This window comes from Triturus cristatus, chromosome 2_1 (assembly GCF_964204655.1).
Source record: "Triturus cristatus chromosome 2_1, aTriCri1.1, whole genome shotgun sequence".
Classification (NCBI taxonomy): domain Eukaryota; kingdom Metazoa; phylum Chordata; class Amphibia; order Caudata; family Salamandridae; genus Triturus; species Triturus cristatus.
In genome coordinates, this window is record NC_140581.1 from 41,500,985 (window position 1) to 41,519,417 (window position 18,433).

Sequence of the window (18,433 nt, forward strand, 5' to 3'; positions counted from 1 at the left end):
AAGTGAGGTGGGGATAGCTACTAGTGATTATGATGCTAGTTGTGTATGCCCTACTCTCTGGAGGATCAACATGTTTCTTGCCCTTCAGGCCAGTAATTGGTCACGGCAATTCATCAGGATCAGGAAAAACAAAAACTATCTACAACAAGGTATGTGTGTTCTACGTACCGAAGAGGTGCTCAGGAGTCACCTAAAAAAAGATTGGAGACAGAAAACACATGACAAAACTGTACGAATAGGCAATACATACATAACAACATCAGCTGAAATCATCGAGAGTCATATTCGGTGAAGCTCTCAGGGGGGGTATTGAATGGTCTCTAAAGACAGAAAAAATATACAAAAAACTCTAAAAAACTCTAAAAAGACAGGACTAAGGGCTGAGACAGAGCTGAATATATAAACTCACCTCTTGTGTGAGCAAGGTAATCTTGCAACAGTCTCCGGCGGGTATAAAGGACTCCTAACGTGGGTCCTGGAGTGAAAGGGGAAACCCGGAGGGGACAGAATAAAATTAGAATTGAAATATAAAAAGACGAGGTCCGCCCGGCAGCCCATGTGGTGAGGGCAGTAACAGAGGGTATTGACAGCCTTGAGAGTCAAAAGGTACTGACAGGAGCGATTAAGTGTGCAGCCATGGTGACCATCATGCTCAGGGGCCAGGGCATATCGCCGCCAAAAAGTGGTTAAAAGCGGTCAGAAACGGGATGCCACAAGGGACCCTAGAGCACAAATGGGTGGCGACCGCCATCGCCCCTGATAGCGGATGGATCAGAGCAGGACGTCCTCGCTCAAGCCCCCAATGAGGTCCAGGAGGCGTCAAGAATCCTCCTTGAATATTACCCAAACTCACCTCCTGGACGACGGTGTATCCGAGCCCTGATGCACTCACCTGCGTCAAAGGGCGCGTGGGAACGAAGACCTACCCCTACCGCCGGACATGGGATGGGTACCGAGCGGAGTCGGTGTTTGCTAGATGAGGAAGTCGGGGTGTGTCACATGACTAGGGAAGTAGCAAGCCCATTGGTCGAGGGGAAAAAATTACGGGTCGGCCATGTTGGAACTGGTGGAACGGTCAACCATCCATTTCCGGTGCGCGCCCGGAAGAGAAAAACCATTGGTCGAGATGTTTGCCAGGGATAGGTTGTCATAACGATTGTGACAATCCCATTGATTAACGAAAAAGGTGCGGCCATGTTGGTGCAGGTGATCCGGGGAAACTTAGGGATCAGGAAGTGATATTGGGACGATAGATACACTCGCGCGGTCGGTTGCTATGGCCATAATATATTTATAGGCAGGCAACGCGTGGGTAGCCAGGTGCCACAAGGAGTGTGGGGAATAAAATTGGTATAAACAAAGTTGGTGAGATTCACGGGGGCCGTGATGGGTGAACATAGTCCCACGAGGACAGATACTCTCACGAGGTCGGTTGCTATGGCAAAAATGTTATTAAAAATAGGCAATGCGTAGGTAGCCGAGTGCCATGCTGCAGGTAACACAAGGAGTATGAGAAATAGGTAGGTATAAACGAAGATGGTGGGATTCACGAGGTTCGTGATGGGTTTAAGAAGGTCCCACACATCGTAATAGGGGACCTAGCCTATGCAGCGGGGTCTAAAAGGAGGGTTCACGAGGGTCGTGATGGGGAATCAAAGTCCCACACATGTATAGTGGGAATGTGGCCCATGCAAGGGGGGGTCTAAAAACAGGGCGGCCGCCAGACGTTAAGGGGACCGACACAAAAAGACACACAGGGGAGGGAAAAAGGCAAATCAAGAAAAAATAATAATAATAAGATACCAGGATAGTGTATCTATTATTGGAGCAGTGGAGCAAGGAACTAGAAAGTTCCTGATCTATTCAAGAGGTGTATTTACAGGGAAAATCACTGCTATTGTTTAGTGATGTGCATCCAACGTATAACAGGTTTTGCCAAGGTGGTCGTGGGCATAACCAGGACAAATAAAGAATTCCAGGAGGGTCACAGGTCCTACCAAGGAACATATTTATCTAATGAGTGTGGACCAAGGGATGTCGTCGTTGAGGCCAGTTACGTGTGAAGATATTCTCAGTACCCATCTTTGCTCAAGCTTAAACAATGAATTTTGGGACATCTCAGGGTGTGCTTCCAAGACCAACCAGTTAATGGAATCTGTCTGATGTTTCATCGTTTTAAAGTGGGTGTAGAGTTTAGTGGTCACTTTCTGGCATCGAATATTACTCTTATGTTCCATAATCCTGGTCTTTACCATGCGGGTTGTCATGCCTATGTATACTAACTCACACGGGCACCTGATCATGTATATGCAGTTCTTAGTATTGCAATTTGTGTGTCTATTCAGTGTCCAGTGGAAGTTGTTAGTAAAAGTTATGTCCTTGTAGGTGTTAGTCAGTTTACACACTACACATGAACCGCATGGGAAATGGCCCTTAACCGGGGGTAGTTCCCATAGCGTCCTTTGTGGACCAGTGGTGTGTAATCTAGGTCTAGTATGAACAAGTAGATCTTTAATGTTTTGTGTGCGTCTGTAGGCAAATCTAGGTTTTGGTATGTTGAGATTCCCTTTGTCTAGAATGCCCCAGCTTTTCAAAATGATCTTCCTGATCCTACTTGAATCAGACGTGAAAGATGTGACACAGGTAAGGACATCGGTGTCGGGTTTAGTGTGTGTTACCAGTAGTGTCTCCCGTGGGTTGTTTCTGGCTCTTTTCATAGAGTTACCAACGCACCTAGATGGATAACCCCTAGCCCGTAAGTTTGATGCTAATAACTTAGCTTCTGAGTTGTAATCTGTTAGCTGAGTGCAGTTACGTCTGATGCGTAGGAATTGCCCAACGGGTAGGTTGTCCCTCAAAGCTTTGGGGTGGTGGCTATCATAACGTAAAACACTATTACGGTCGGTGGGTTTTTTGTACAGTGTGGTGGTGAGGGTGCCTTCAGAAAGAGTGATGTTCAGGTCCAGGAATGGTACCGAATGTTCTGATACCGTGTGTGAGAACTTCAGGAACTCATTCTGCTCATTGATCCACTGTATGAAGTTCATACACTCAGTATGTGTGCCACTCCAGAAGACGAGTATATCGTCTATAAACCGTTTCCAAAGGAAGATGTTATCATGGAAAGGGTTAGACGTGCAAGAGATCACAGTTTTTTCAAAGTCAGCCATATAGAGGCATGCTACACTGGGAGCGAAGGTGCTACCCATAGATGTGCCTTGGCTCTGGTGGTATAGTTGTTTGTTGAACTCGAAAAAGTTTTCAGTGAGAGCCAAGGTAGCACAATCAATGATGAAAGTAACTGGTGTGGGTGAAGACCAGTCTAGTGCCCGCAGAGTTGACTCTATAACAGCCAGGGAGGCCCTCTGGGGGATGTTAGTGTAGAGGGCCTCCACATCCAAGGTCAAAAGATAGTTAATGGTGCTAGTGTCTGCAAGGTCATCAATGATTTTAAGGACATCAGTGGTGTCCTTAATGAATGAGGGTATGTCACGTACTAGAGGTTGCAAAAAGTGGTCGCAAAATTTTGACAGTGGTTCGAGGAGCGAGCCAATGCCAGATACAATCGGTCGTCCTGGGACCGGAGTCATGCCCTTATGTATTTTCGGGAGGGTGTAGAAAAAGGGAATCTTAGGTTCTCGGGTAATCAAAAAATCAGCCTCTTTGTGGGTGATCCAGCCGTTGGCTTCTGCTTCATAGACCATAGTGCAGATGATGGTCTCGAGGCGGGGAGTTGGGTCAGACGCAATGGGAGTGTAGTATCTCTCATTAGAGAGTTGGCGTCTGCATTCAATCTCGTAATCTGTTGTAGACTGGATTACGATCGCACCGCCCTTGTCCGCCTGTTTAATAGTAATCGTGGAGTCCTCGGAGAGGTTTTTTAGGAGTGTGGTTTCATGACCAGTCAAATTGTGGTAAGGAGCCTCCCTATGGGGTGAATTTAGCTCTTTCAACACCGCTTTCTCAAATGTTAGAATCTCCACAGGAACCATGTTGTTCTGTGGAGTGAATGTGGAGGGGTTTCTTAATCCAGAGTCTATGACCTCATTGTTAGGTTGGTCCTGAAAGAAGGCTTTGAGGCGTATCTTCCGGAAAAGACTGTGGATTTCGCAGTGATCCCTGAATCTGTCTACCCTAGGGGTGGGGACAAAACCGAGGCCTTTCTGTAGTAGTGACTTTTCAGAAGCATTGAGGACCCTATGTGAGAGGTTCACTACTAATTCCTCTTGTCCTTTGTTCTGCTCCTGGTGTCCATGCCGCTGGTCGGTGGTTCTTGCCAGTGGACCGATTTCTGTGCGCCTCTTCTGTTGCGCCCTCTTCCTCTGCCCCAACCTCTTCCTAAAAAAGGCTGGCTGTTACCGTTGAAAAACGGGGGGGGGCAATGTTGGTATTGAGGAAACTGCCAGTATGGTAATGGCGGGGGAGGACCTTGGAACATGGGGGGGCCTTGGAAGGGAGGGCCATTGTAGGGTCGATTATTCCGTTGGTTTTTCCTCGAGTTATTACTTCCCCAGCTATTAGTACTAGAATTACTATCGCTGGAATCTCTCCTATCCGAGGTCTCGTCAGAGGAGTAGCTGATTTTATCCGAGGTGTAATCGGCCTTCAGGTATGGGTAAACCCTTTCCTTATCAAATTTTTGTATGTCTTTTTGTAATTTTGATATTTTCTGTTTCATCAGGTAGTCTTTATTATCAGAAATTTCGGCGTTGATCTCGGCTAGCCTAGTTTTGTAGGCTGTTAGCTGTATAGTTGTTTTAAGGGCCCCTTCCGCAATTTGTATCCTCACGAGGATGGCGTCTGCCAATCTCTTTGCGGTATTAATTATCAAGACCAGCCAGTCCCTGGTGCATTTCCATGACACCAGGGACCACTCCTTCTTGAAAGTGGCATCCTCTAGAAACAGTCTAGGAAAGTTATTCACAATGAGGCCTGTGGGTGCGATGTTAGCCCGCAGGTACTCTGTCATAAGTGCCCCATGTAGGGTGATCTTAAGCCATTCCCTCTTCAAGTGTGTCAATGCTGTCCAGTCATCCGACTGTGAACCTGTTGCCGCGCTGCCATCTGCCCCTAATAATGATGGAGTCCTATCTAAAATGTCTGATACGACATCATCGCCGAAACTTAAACCCTGATGGAAGTCCATGATGGGTTAGTGCGGTCTCGCGAATGATGCGTAGTGGTCGAGGTGAAGGGAATTAAATAAAACCCAACGAAGTGGTATGGGCCAGCCAAGACCACCAAAGGTTGTGGTCTGCTGGTATCCTCAATATCCCACGGGTGTAAGCCCGTGCTGATATGTCAACAAAAGGAGGGATAGATGGGTAGGTTTAACGAGGTCCAGTGTACATACCCAAGCAACTAGTAAGACAAAAAGGGTACAAAGTTCCTCAGACAAGTTAAGAAAAAGTAGTGATTTCAGCACAAAATGTCGTTTGCCATGAAAACGGAGGGGGAAACCCTTTAGTTGGAACTAGGGCCCTCACACACCCAGCAAGCTAGGTGTCATGCTTCATCATTTGAGCCTGCCCCTCGTCAGGTCGGCGCTGCAATTCCTGACGGGCTCCCAAGATTGGGGCTCTTTGGCGGGGATCTTTTGTTCCTGCCGAAGGGTGCTGTGGGGGTAAGGGGCCCTAGGATGTGTAGATGTGGTGTACGAATAAAATAGGTACTGTTAGTCCACAAGAATTGTGTTTAATAAAGTGGTAAACAGCCTAATTAAAAGGAAAGTGAGGTGGGGATAGCTACTAGTGATTATGATGCTAGTTGTGTATGCCCTACTCTCTGGAGGATCAACATGTTTCTTGCCCTTCAGGCCAGTAATTGGTCACGGCAATTCATCAGGATCAGGAAAAACAAAAACTATCTACAACAAGGTATGTGTGTTCTACGTACCGAAGAGGTGCTCAGGAGTCACCTAAAAAAAGATTGGAGACAGAAAACACATGACAAAACTGTACGAATAGGCAATACATACATAACAACATCAGCTGAAATCATCGAGAGTCATATTCGGTGAAGCTCTCAGGGGGGGTATTGAATGGTCTCTAAAGACAGAAAAAATATACAAAAAACTCTAAAAAACTCTAAAAAGACAGGACTAAGGGCTGAGACAGAGCTGAATATATAAACTCACCTCTTGTGTGAGCAAGGTAATCTTGCAACAGTCTCCGGCGGGTATAAAGGACTCCTAACGTGGGTCCTGGAGTGAAAGGGGAAACCCGGAGGGGACAGAATAAAATTAGAATTGAAATATAAAAAGACGAGGTCCGCCCGGCAGCCCATGTGGTGAGGGCAGTAACAGAGGGTATTGACAGCCTTGAGAGTCAAAAGGTACTGACAGGAGCGATTAAGTGTGCAGCCATGGTGACCATCATGCTCAGGGGCCAGGGCATATCGCCGCCAAAAAGTGGTTAAAAGCGGTCAGAAACGGGATGCCACAAGGGACCCTAGAGCACAAATGGGTGGCGACCGCCATCGCCCCTGATAGCGGATGGATCAGAGCAGGACGTCCTCGCTCAAGCCCCCAATGAGGTCCAGGAGGCGTCAAGAATCCTCCTTGAATATTACCCAAACTCACCTCCTGGACGACGGTGTATCCGAGCCCTGATGCACTCACCTGCGTCAAAGGGCGCGTGGGAACGAAGACCTACCCCTACCGCCGGACCTGGGATGGGTACCGAGCGGAGTCGGTGTTTGCTAGATGAGGAAGTCGGGGTGTGTCACATGACTAGGGAAGTAGCAAGCCCATTGGTCGAGACCCCGCTGCATAGGCTAGGTCCCCTATTACGATGTGTGGGACTTTCTTAAACCCATCACGAACCTCGTGAATCCCCCCATCTTCGTTTATACCTACCTATTTCTCATACTCCTTGTGTTACCTGCAGCATGGCACTCGGCTACCTACGCATTGCCTATTTTTAATAACATTTTTGCCATAGCAACCGACCTCGTGAGAGTATCTGTCCTCGTGGGACTATGTTCACCCATCACGGCCCCCGTGAATCTCACCAACTTTGTTTATACCAATTTTATTCCCCACACTCCTTGTGGCACCTGGCTACCCACGCGTTGCCTGCCTATAAATATATTATGGCCATAGCAACCGACCGCGCGAGTGTATCTATCGTCCCAATATCACTTCCTGATCCCTAAGTTTCCCCGGATCACCTGCACCAACATGGCCGCACCTTTTTCGTTAATCAATGGGATTGTCACAATCGTTATGACAACCTATCCCTGGCAAACATCTCGACCAATGGTTTTTCTCTTCCGGGCGCGCACCGGAAATGGATGGTTGACCGTTCCACCAGTTCCAACATGGCCGACCCGTAATTTTTTCCCCTCGACCAATGGGCTTGCTACTTCCCTAGTCATGTGACACACCCCGACTTCCTCATCTAGCAAACACCGACTCCGCTCGGTACCCATCCCAGGTCCGGCGGTAGGGGTAGGTCTTCGTTCCCACGCGCCCTTTGACGCAGGTGAGTGCATCAGGGCTCGGATACACCGTCGTCCAGGAGGTGAGTTTGGGTAATATTCAAGGAGGATTCTTGACGCCTCCTGGACCTCATTGGGGGCTTGAGCGAGGACGTCCTGCTCTGATCCATCCGCTATCAGGGGCGATGGCGGTCGCCACCCATTTGTGCTCTAGGGTCCCTTGTGGCATCCCGTTTCTGACCGCTTTTAACCACTTTTTGGCGGCGATATGCCCTGGCCCCTGAGCATGATGGTCACCATGGCTGCACACTTAATCGCTCCTGTCAGTACCTTTTGACTCTCAAGGCTGTCAATACCCTCTGTTACTGCCCTCACCACATGGGCTGCCGGGCGGACCTCGTCTTTTTATATTTCAATTCTAATTTTATTCTGTCCCCTCCGGGTTTCCCCTTTCACTCCAGGACCCACGTTAGGAGTCCTTTATACCCGCCGGAGACTGTTGCAAGATTACCTTGCTCACACAAGAGGTGAGTTTATATATTCAGCTCTGTCTCAGCCCTTAGTCCTGTCTTTTTAGAGTTTTTTAGAGTTTTTTGTATATTTTTTCTGTCTTTAGAGACCATTCAATACCCCCCCTGAGAGCTTCACCGAATATGACTCTCGATGATTTCAGCTGATGTTGTTATGTATGTATTGCCTATTCGTACAGTTTTGTCATGTGTTTTCTGTCTCCAATCTTTTTTTAGGTGACTCCTGAGCACCTCTTCGGTACGTAGAACACACATACCTTGTTGTAGATAGTTTTTGTTTTTCCTGATCCTGATGAATTGCCGTGACCAATTACTGGCCTGAAGGGCAAGAAACATGTTGATCCTCCAGAGAGTAGGGCATACACAACTAGCATCATAATCACTAGTAGCTATCCCCACCTCACTTTCCTTTTAATTAGGCTGTTTACCACTTTATTAAACACAATTCTTGTGGACTAACAGTACCTATTTTATTCGTACACCACATCTACACATCCTAGGGCCCCTTACCCCCACAGCACCCTTCGGCAGGAACAAAAGATCCCCGCCAAAGAGCCCCAATCTTGGGAGCCCGTCAGGAATTGCAGCGCCGACCTGACGAGGGGCAGGCTCAAATGATGAAGCATGACACCTAGCTTGCTGGGTGTGTGAGGGCCCTAGTTCCAACTAAAGGGTTTCCCCCTCCGTTTTCATGGCAAACGACATTTTGTGCTGAAATCACTACTTTTTCTTAACTTGTCTGAGGAACTTTGTACCCTTTTTGTCTTACTAGTTGCTTGGGTATGTACACTGGACCTCGTTAAACCTACCCATCTATCCCTCCTTTTGTTGACATATCAGCACGGGCTTACACCCGTGGGATATTGAGGATACCAGCAGACCACAACCTTTGGTGGTCTTGGCTGGCCCATACCACTTCGTTGGGTTTTATTTAATTCCCTTCACCTCGACCACTACGCATCATTCGCGAGACCGCACTAACCCATCATGGACTTCCATCAGGGTTTAAGTTTCGGCGATGATGTCGTATCAGACATTTTAGATAGGACTCCATCATTATTAGGGGCAGATGGCAGCGCGGCAACAGGTTCACAGTCGGATGACTGGACAGCATTGACACACTTGAAGAGGGAATGGCTTAAGATCACCCTACATGGGGCACTTATGACAGAGTACCTGCGGGCTAACATCGCACCCACAGGCCTCATTGTGAATAACTTTCCTAGACTGTTTCTAGAGGATGCCACTTTCAAGAAGGAGTGGTCCCTGGTGTCATGGAAATGCACCAGGGACTGGCTGGTCTTGATAATTAATACCGCAAAGAGATTGGCAGACGCCATCCTCGTGAGGATACAAATTGCGGAAGGGGCCCTTAAAACAACTATACAGCTAACAGCCTACAAAACTAGGCTAGCCGAGATCAACGCCGAAATTTCTGATAATAAAGACTACCTGATGAAACAGAAAATATCAAAATTACAAAAAGACATACAAAAATTTGATAAGGAAAGGGTTTACCCATACCTGAAGGCCGATTACACCTCGGATAAAATCAGCTACTCCTCTGACGAGACCTCGGATAGGAGAGATTCCAGCGATAGTAATTCTAGTACTAATAGCTAGGGAAGTAATAACTCGAGGAAAAACCAACGGAATAATCGACCCTACAATGGCCCTCCCTTCCAAGGCCCCCCCATGTTCCAAGGTCCTCCCCCGCCATTACCATACTGGCAGTTTCCTCAATACCAACATTGCCCCCCCCGTTTTTCAACGGTAACAGCCAGCCTTTTTTAGGAAGAGGTTGGGGCAGAGGAAGAGGGCGCAACAGAAGAGGCGCACAGAAATCGGTCCACTGGCAAGAACCACCGACCAGCGGCATGGACACCAGGAGCAGAACAAAGGACAAGAGGAATTAGTAGTGAACCTCTCACATAGGGTCCTCAATGCTTCTGAAAAGTCACTACTACAGAAAGGCCTCGGTTTTGTCCCCACCCCTAGGGTAGACAGATTCAGGGATCACTGCGAAATCCACAGTCTTTTCCGGAAGATACGCCTCAAAGCCTTCTTTCAGGACCAACCTAACAATGAGGTCATAGACTCTGGATTAAGAAACCCCTCCACATTCACTCCACAGAACAACATGGTTCCTGTGGAGATTCTAACATTTGAGAAAGCGGTGTTGAAAGAGCTAAATTCACCCCATAGGGAGGCTCCTTACCACAATTTGACTGGTCATGAAACCACACTCCTAAAAAACCTCTCCGAGGACTCCACGATTACTATTAAACAGGCGGACAAGGGCGGTGCGATCGTAATCCAGTCTACAACAGATTACGAGATTGAATGCAGACGCCAACTCTCTAATGAGAGATACTACACTCCCATTGCGTCTGACCCAACTCCCCGCCTCGAGACCATCATCTGCACTATGGTCTATGAAGCAGAAGCCAACGGCTGGATCACCCACAAAGAGGCTGATTTTTTGATTACCCGAGAACCTAAGATTCCCTTTTTCTACACCCTCCCGAAAATACATAAGGGCATGACTCCGGTCCCAGGACGACCGATTGTATCTGGCATTGGCTCGCTCCTCGAACCACTGTCAAAATTTTGCGACCACTTTTTGCAACCTCTAGTACGTGACATACCCTCATTCATTAAGGACACCACTGATGTCCTTAAAATCATTGATGACCTTGCAGACACTAGCACCATTAACTATCTTTTGACCTTGGATGTGGAGGCCCTCTACACTAACATCCCCCAGAGGGCCTCCCTGGCTGTTATAGAGTCAACTCTGCGGGCACTAGACTGGTCTTCACCCACACCAGTTACTTTCATCATTGATTGTGCTACCTTGGCTCTCACTGAAAACTTTTTCGAGTTCAACAAACAACTATACCACCAGAGCCAAGGCACATCTATGGGTAGCACCTTCGCTCCCAGTGTAGCATGCCTCTATATGGCTGACTTTGAAAAAACTGTGATCTCTTGCACGTCTAACCCTTTCCATGATAACATCTTCCTTTGGAAACGGTTTATAGACGATATACTCGTCTTCTGGAGTGGCACACATACTGAGTGTATGAACTTCATACAGTGGATCAATGAGCAGAATGAGTTCCTGAAGTTCTCACACACGGTATCAGAACATTCGGTACCATTCCTGGACCTGAACATCACTCTTTCTGAAGGCACCCTCACCACCACACTGTACAAAAAACCCACCGACCGTAATAGTCTTTTACGTTATGATAGCCACCACCCCAAAGCTTTGAGGGACAACCTACCCGTTGGGCAATTCCTACGCATCAGACGTAACTGCACTCAGCTAACAGATTACAACTCAGAAGCTAAGTTATTAGCATCAAACTTACGGGCTAGGGGTTATCCATCTAGGTGCGTTGGTAACTCTATGAAAAGAGCCAGAAACAACCCACGGGAGACACTACTGGTAACACACACTAAACCCGACACCGATGTCCTTACCTGTGTCACATCTTTCACGTCTGATTCAAGTAGGATCAGGAAGATCATTTTGAAAAACTGGGGCATTCTAGACAAAGGGAATCTCAACATACCAAAACCTAGATTTGCCTACAGACGCACACAAAACATTAAAGATCTACTTGTTCATACTAGACCTAGATTACACACCACTGGTCCACAAAGGACGCTATGGGAACTACCCCCGGTTAAGGGCCATTTCCCATGCGGTTCATGTGTAGTGTGTAAACTGACTAACACCTACAAGGACATAACTTTTACTAACAACTTCCACTGGACACTGAATAGACACACAAATTGCAATACTAAGAACTGCATATACATGATCAGGTGCCCGTGTGAGTTAGTATACATAGGCATGACAACCCGCATGGTAAAGACCAGGATTATGGAACATAAGAGTAATATTCGATGCCAGAAAGTGACCACTAAACTCTACACCCACTTTAAAACGATGAAACATCAGACAGATTCCATTAACTGGTTGGTCTTGGAAGCACACCCTGAGATGTCCCAAAATTCATTGTTTCAGCTTGAGCAAAGATGGGTACTGAGAATATCTTCACACGTAACTGGCCTCAACGACGACATCCCTTGGTCCACACTCATTAGATAAATATGTTCCTTGGTAGGACCTGTGACCCTCCTGGAATTCTTTATTTGTCCTGGTTATGCCCACGACCACCTTGGCAAAACCTGTTATACGTTGGATGCACATCACTAAACAATAGCAGTGATTTTCCCTGTAAATACACCTCTTGAATAGATCAGGAACTTTCTAGTTCCTTGCTCCACTGCTCCAATAATAGATACACTATCCTGGTATCTTATTATTATTATTTTTTCTTGATTTGCCTTTTTCCCTCCCCTGTGTGTCTTTTTGTGTCGGTCCCCTTAACGTCTGGCGGCCGCCCTGTTTTTAGACCCCCCCTTGCATGGGCCACATTCCCACTATACATGTGTGGGACTTTGATTCCCCATCACGACCCTCGTGAACCCTCCTTTTAGACCCCGCTGCATAGGCTAGGTCCCCTATTACGATGTGTGGGACCTTCTTAAACCCATCACGAACCTCGTGAATCCCACCATCTTCGTTTATACCTACCTATTTCTCATACTCCTTGTGTTACCTGCAGCATGGCACTCGGCTACCTACGCATTGCCTATTTTTAATAACATTTTTGCCATAGCAACCGACCTCGTGAGAGTATCTGTCCTCGTGGGACTATGTTCACCCATCACGGCCCCCGTGAATCTCACCAACTTTGTTTATACCAATTTTATTCCCCACACTCCTTGTGGCACCTGGCTACCCACGCGTTGCCTGCCTATAAATATATTATGGCCATAGCAACCGACCGCGCGAGTGTATCTATCGTCCCAATATCACTTCCTGATCCCTAAGTTTCCCCGGATCACCTGCACCAACATGGCCGCACCTTTTTCGTTAATCAATGGGATTGTCACAATCGTTATGACAACCTATCCCTGGCAAACATCTCGACCAATGGTTTTTCTCTTCCGGGCGCGCACCGGAAATGGATGGTTGACCGTTCCACCAGTTCCAACATGGCCGACCCGTAATTTTTTCCCCTCGACCAATGGGCTTGCTACTTCCCTAGTCATGTGACACACCCCGACCGACTTCCTCATCTAGCAAACACCGACTCCGCTCGGTACCCATCCCAGGTCCGGCGGTAGGGGTAGGTCTTCGTTCCCACGCGCCCTTTGACGCAGGTGAGTGCATCAGGGCTCGGATACACCGTCGTCCAGGAGGTGAGTTTGGGTAATATTCAAGGAGGATTCTTGACGCCTCCTGGACCTCATTGGGGGCTTGAGCGAGGACGTCCTGCTCTGATCCATCCGCTATCAGGGGCGATGGCGGTCGCCACCCATTTGTGCTCTAGGGTCCCTTGTGGCATCCCGTTTCTGACCGCTTTTAACCACTTTTTGGCGGCGATATGCCCTGGCCCCTGAGCATGATGGTCACCATGGCTGCACACTTAATCGCTCCTGTCAGTACCTTTTGACTCTCAAGGCTGTCAATACCCTCTGTTACTGCCCTCACCACATGGGCTGCCGGGCGGACCTCGTCTTTTTATATTTCAATTCTAATTTTATTCTGTCCCCTCCGGGTTTCCCCTTTCACTCCAGGACCCACGTTAGGAGTCCTTTATACCCGCCGGAGACTGTTGCAAGATTACCTTGCTCACACAAGAGGTGAGTTTATATATTCAGCTCTGTCTCAGCCCTTAGTCCTGTCTTTTTAGAGTTTTTTAGAGTTTTTTGTATATTTTTTCTGTCTTTAGAGACCATTCAATACCCCCCCTGAGAGCTTCACCGAATATGACTCTCGATGATTTCAGCTGATGTTGTTATGTATGTATTGCCTATTCGTACAGTTTTGTCATGTGTTTTCTGTCTCCAATCTTTTTTTAGGTGACTCCTGAGCACCTCTTCGGTACGTAGAACACACATACCTTGTTGTAGATAGTTTTTGTTTTTCCTGATCCTGATGAATTGCCGTGACCAATTACTGGCCTGAAGGGCAAGAAACATGTTGATCCTCCAGAGAGTAGGGCATACACAACTAGCATCATAATCACTAGTAGCTATCCCCACCTCACTTTCCTTTTAATTAGGCTGTTTACCACTTTATTAAACACAATTCTTGTGGACTAACAGTACCTATTTTATTCGTACACCACATCTACACATCCTAGGGCCCCTTAAACCCACAGCACCCTTCGGCAGGAACAAAAGATCCCCGCCAAAGAGCCCCAATCTTGGGAGCCCGTCAGGAATTGCAGCGCCGACCTGACGAGGAGCAGGCTCAAATGATGAAGCATGACACCTAGCTTGCTGGGTGTGTGAGGGCCCTAGTTCCAACTAAAGGGTTTTCCCCTCCGTTTTCATGGCAAACGACATTTTGTGCTGAAATCACTACTTTTTCTTAACTTGTCTGAGGAACTTTGTACCCTTTTTGTCTTACCATCTACAAACATCACAAAGTCACTCTCAGCCAAGGGTACATCCTTTATATCAGGACGTGGTTTGGTACAGAAATCCAATACATCCAAACAATCATGATCCACTTCGTCCCTGACTTCAACATTCTCAGCATCAGGCAATAACGTTGAAGGATTCACATTCAGACATCTCACAAGACTCACATTTGTTGCACCTAATATGAATTTCTCATACTTAGTCAGCCGACTATGGTGCCGATCACGATCCGGCAAAAACCGGGTACGAACCGTCGGACGGAGCACAATCTCCGCCCGACGCGTACCCGGTCGTCAATTTTCACAAACAAGGAATTACGATTCGCACGGGTACACCATTACCGTACGAATCGTAAAAAAGCCCGACCGAACAAAAAAACACCTACCAATGCGATCCGGGAAAGCGCCGACCTGGCGTCGGGACGCTCGCAGCCAGCCATTCACGACCCAGGAATCACGATTCGCACCGACGTCACCCCGCACGGTGAATATTTTGCGGCAGCCAAAAACTGCCGGGAAATCAGGACGACGCGAACAAGGACCACCAGTACGCGACGGACAGACGACGACGCGAACAAGGAGGACCAGTACGTGATGGACACACAGGACGACGCCACCAAGGAGGACCCGTACGCGACAGGACGACGCGATCAAGGAGGACCCGTACGCGACAGGACGACGCGATCAAGGAGTACCAGTACGCGACGGACAGACATGGACCCGAACCTACGAGTCATCCCTGCCCTCATAGCAGTACACCTCCTCTACAGGTTACGACGCAGACACCGCAGAAGGTCAGAATAACTAAGGGAGGGGGGAAAGTGGGGTGGGGTGGGGGTGGCACGACCAGGGCAGGCCACAAAACAACCACATAAGTCACACACCACACATGGCCTGGACATACCTGACTCCCATGCCCTGGTCACCACGAGGGGGTGGGGGCGTGTCCTGATAAGCCAGCGACCGCCACAACGGAAGTCCGTCACCACGCAAACCGGCAACACAACCAGACAGGTACGTCCCGTACCCACGCCTGAAGAGCGTGGGTATGAGTCGTACCACGCCCACACACACGTCACCCCAACAATGGCGGGACGGATCGTACCCACGTGGCAAAGGCCTGGGTACGGCCCGCACAAGCATCACATAGCGTGGGGACGGATATGTACGGACCCTACCCCCACCCCGTATGCAAGGAGCGTACCCCCCACCCCAACAGTGAAAGTACGACCCGTACCCCCACCCGCGTATGCATGGAGCGTACCCCCACCCCAACAGTGTAAGTACGACCCGTACCCCCACCCGCGTATGCATGGAGCGTACCCCCACCCCAACAGTGTAAGTACGACCCGTACCCCCACCCGCGTATGCATGGAGCGTACCACCCATGCCAACAGTGTAAGTACGACTCGAACCCTCACCCGCGGACGTACGGACCGTACCCCCACCCCCACCAGTGTAAGTACGACTCCTACCCCCACCCGCGGACTCACGGACCGTACCCCCACCACACCAGTGTAAGTTCGACTCGAACCCTCACCCGCGGACGTACGGATCGTACCCCCACCCCCACCAGTGTAAGTACGACTCCTACCCCCACCCGCGGACTCACGGACCGTACCCCCACCACACCAGTGTAAGTACGACTCGAACCCTCACCCGCGGACGTACGGACCGTACCCCCACCCCCACCAGTGTAAGTACGACTCCTGGACTCACGGACCGTACCCCCACCACACCAGTGTAAGTACGACTCAAACCCTCACCCGCATATGCAAGGAGCGTACCCCCCACCCCAACAGTGTAAGTACGACCCGTACCCTCACCCGCGTATGCAAGGAGCGTACCCCCCACCCCAACAGTGTAAGTACGACCCGTACCCTCACCCGCGTATGCAAGGAGCGTACCCCCCACCCCAACAGTGTAAGTACGACCCGTACCCTCACCCGCGTATGCAAGGAGCGTACCCCCACCCCAACAGTGTAAGTACGACCCGTACCCCCAACCGCGGACTCACGCACCGTACCCCCACCACACCAGTGTAACTAGACCCGTACCCTCACCTCGAATGCATGGAGCGCACCCACACCGTGTATGTTCCAAGCGTACATATCCAGAAATAGGAGGTGTGTGTGCAGAGTCCACCCAGCAGTGCCCAGAGACAGGAGGGGTGTGTGCAGAGTCCTCCCAGCAGTGCCCTGAGACAGGAGGGGTGGGTGTGGAGTCCTCCCAGCAGTGCCCTGAGACAGGAGGGGTGGGTGTGGAGTCCTCCCAGCAGTGCCCTGAGACAGGAGGGGTGGGTGCGGAGTCCTCCCAGCAGTGCCCTGAGACAGGAGGGGTGGGTGTGGAGTCCTCCCAGCAGTGCCCTGAGACAGGAGGGGTGGGTGTGGAGTCCTCCCAGCAGTGCCCTGAGACAGGAGGGGTGGGTGTGGAGTCCTCCCAGCAGTGCCCTGAGACAGGAGGGGTGGGTGTGGAGTCCTCCCAGCAGTGCCCTGAGACAGGAGGGGTGTGTGCAGATTCCTCCCAGCAGTGCCCTGAGACAGGAGGGGTGGGTGCGGAGTCCTCCCAGCAGTGCCCTGAGACAGGAGGGGTGTGTGCAGATTCCTCCCAGCAGTGCCCTGAGACAGGAGGGGTGGGTGTGGAGTCCTCCCAGCAGTGCCCTGAGACAGGAGGGGTGGGTGTGGAGTCCTCCCAGCAGTGCCCTGAGACAGGAGGGGTGTGTGCAGATTCCTCCCAGCAGTGCCCTGAGACAGGAGGGGTGGGTGTGGAGTCCTCCCAGCAGTGCCCTGAGACAGGAGGGGTGTGTGCAGATTCCTCCCAGCAGTGCCCTGAGACAGGAGGGGTGGGTGTGGAGTCCTCCCAGCAGTGCCCTGAGACAGGAGGGGTGGGTGTGGAGTCCTCCCAGCAGTGCCCTGAGACAGGAGGGGTGTGTGCAGATTCCTCCCAGCAGTGCCCTGAGACAGGAGGGGTGGGTGTGGAGTCCTCCCAGCAGTGCCCTGAGACAGGAGGGGTGTGTGCAGATTCCTCCCAGAAGTGCCCTGAGACAGGAGGGGTGGGTGTGGAGTCCTCCCAGCAGTGCCCTGAGACAGGAGGGGTGTGTGCAGATTCCTCCCAGCAGTGCCCTGAGACAGGAGGGGTGGGTGTGGAGTCCTCCCAGCAGTGCCCTGAGACAGGAGGGGTGTGTGCAGATTCCTCCCAGCAGTGCCCTGAGACAGGAGGGGTGGGTGCGGAGTCCTCCCAGCAGTGCCCCGAGACAGGAGGGGTGTGTGCAGATTCCTCCCAGCAGTGCCCTGAGACAGGAGGGGTGGGTGTGGAGTCCTCCCAGCAGTGCCCTGAGACAGGAGGGGTGGGTGTGGAGTCCTCCCAGCAGTGCCCTGAGACAGGAGGGGTGTGTGTAGATTCCTCCCAGCAGTGCCCTGAGACAGGAGGGGTGGGTGTGGAGTCCTCCCAGCAGTGCCCTGAGACAGGAGGGGTGTGTGCAGATTCCTCCCAGCAGTGCCCTGAGACAGGAGGGGTGGGTGCGGAGTCCTCCCAGCAGTGCCCTGAGACAGGAGGGGTGTGTGCAGATTCCTCCCAGCAGTGCCCTGAGACAGGAGGGGTGGGTGTGGAGTCCTCCCAGCAGTGCCCTGAGACAGGAGGGGTGGGTGTGGAGTCCTCCCAGCAGTGCCCTGAGACAGGAGGGGTGTGTGCAGATTCCTCCCAGCAGTGCCCTGAGACAGGAGGGGTGGGTGTGGAGTCCTCCCAGCAGTGCCCTGAGAAAGGAGGGGTGTGTGCAGATTCCTCCCAGCAGTGCCCTGAGACAGGAGGGGTGGGTGCGGAGTCCTCCCAGCAGTGCCCTGAGACAGGAGGGGTGTGTGCAGATTCCTCCCAGCAGTGCCCTGAGACAGGAGGGGTGGGTGTGGAGTCCTCCCAGCAGTGCCCTGAGACAGGAGGGGTGGGTGTGGAGTCCTC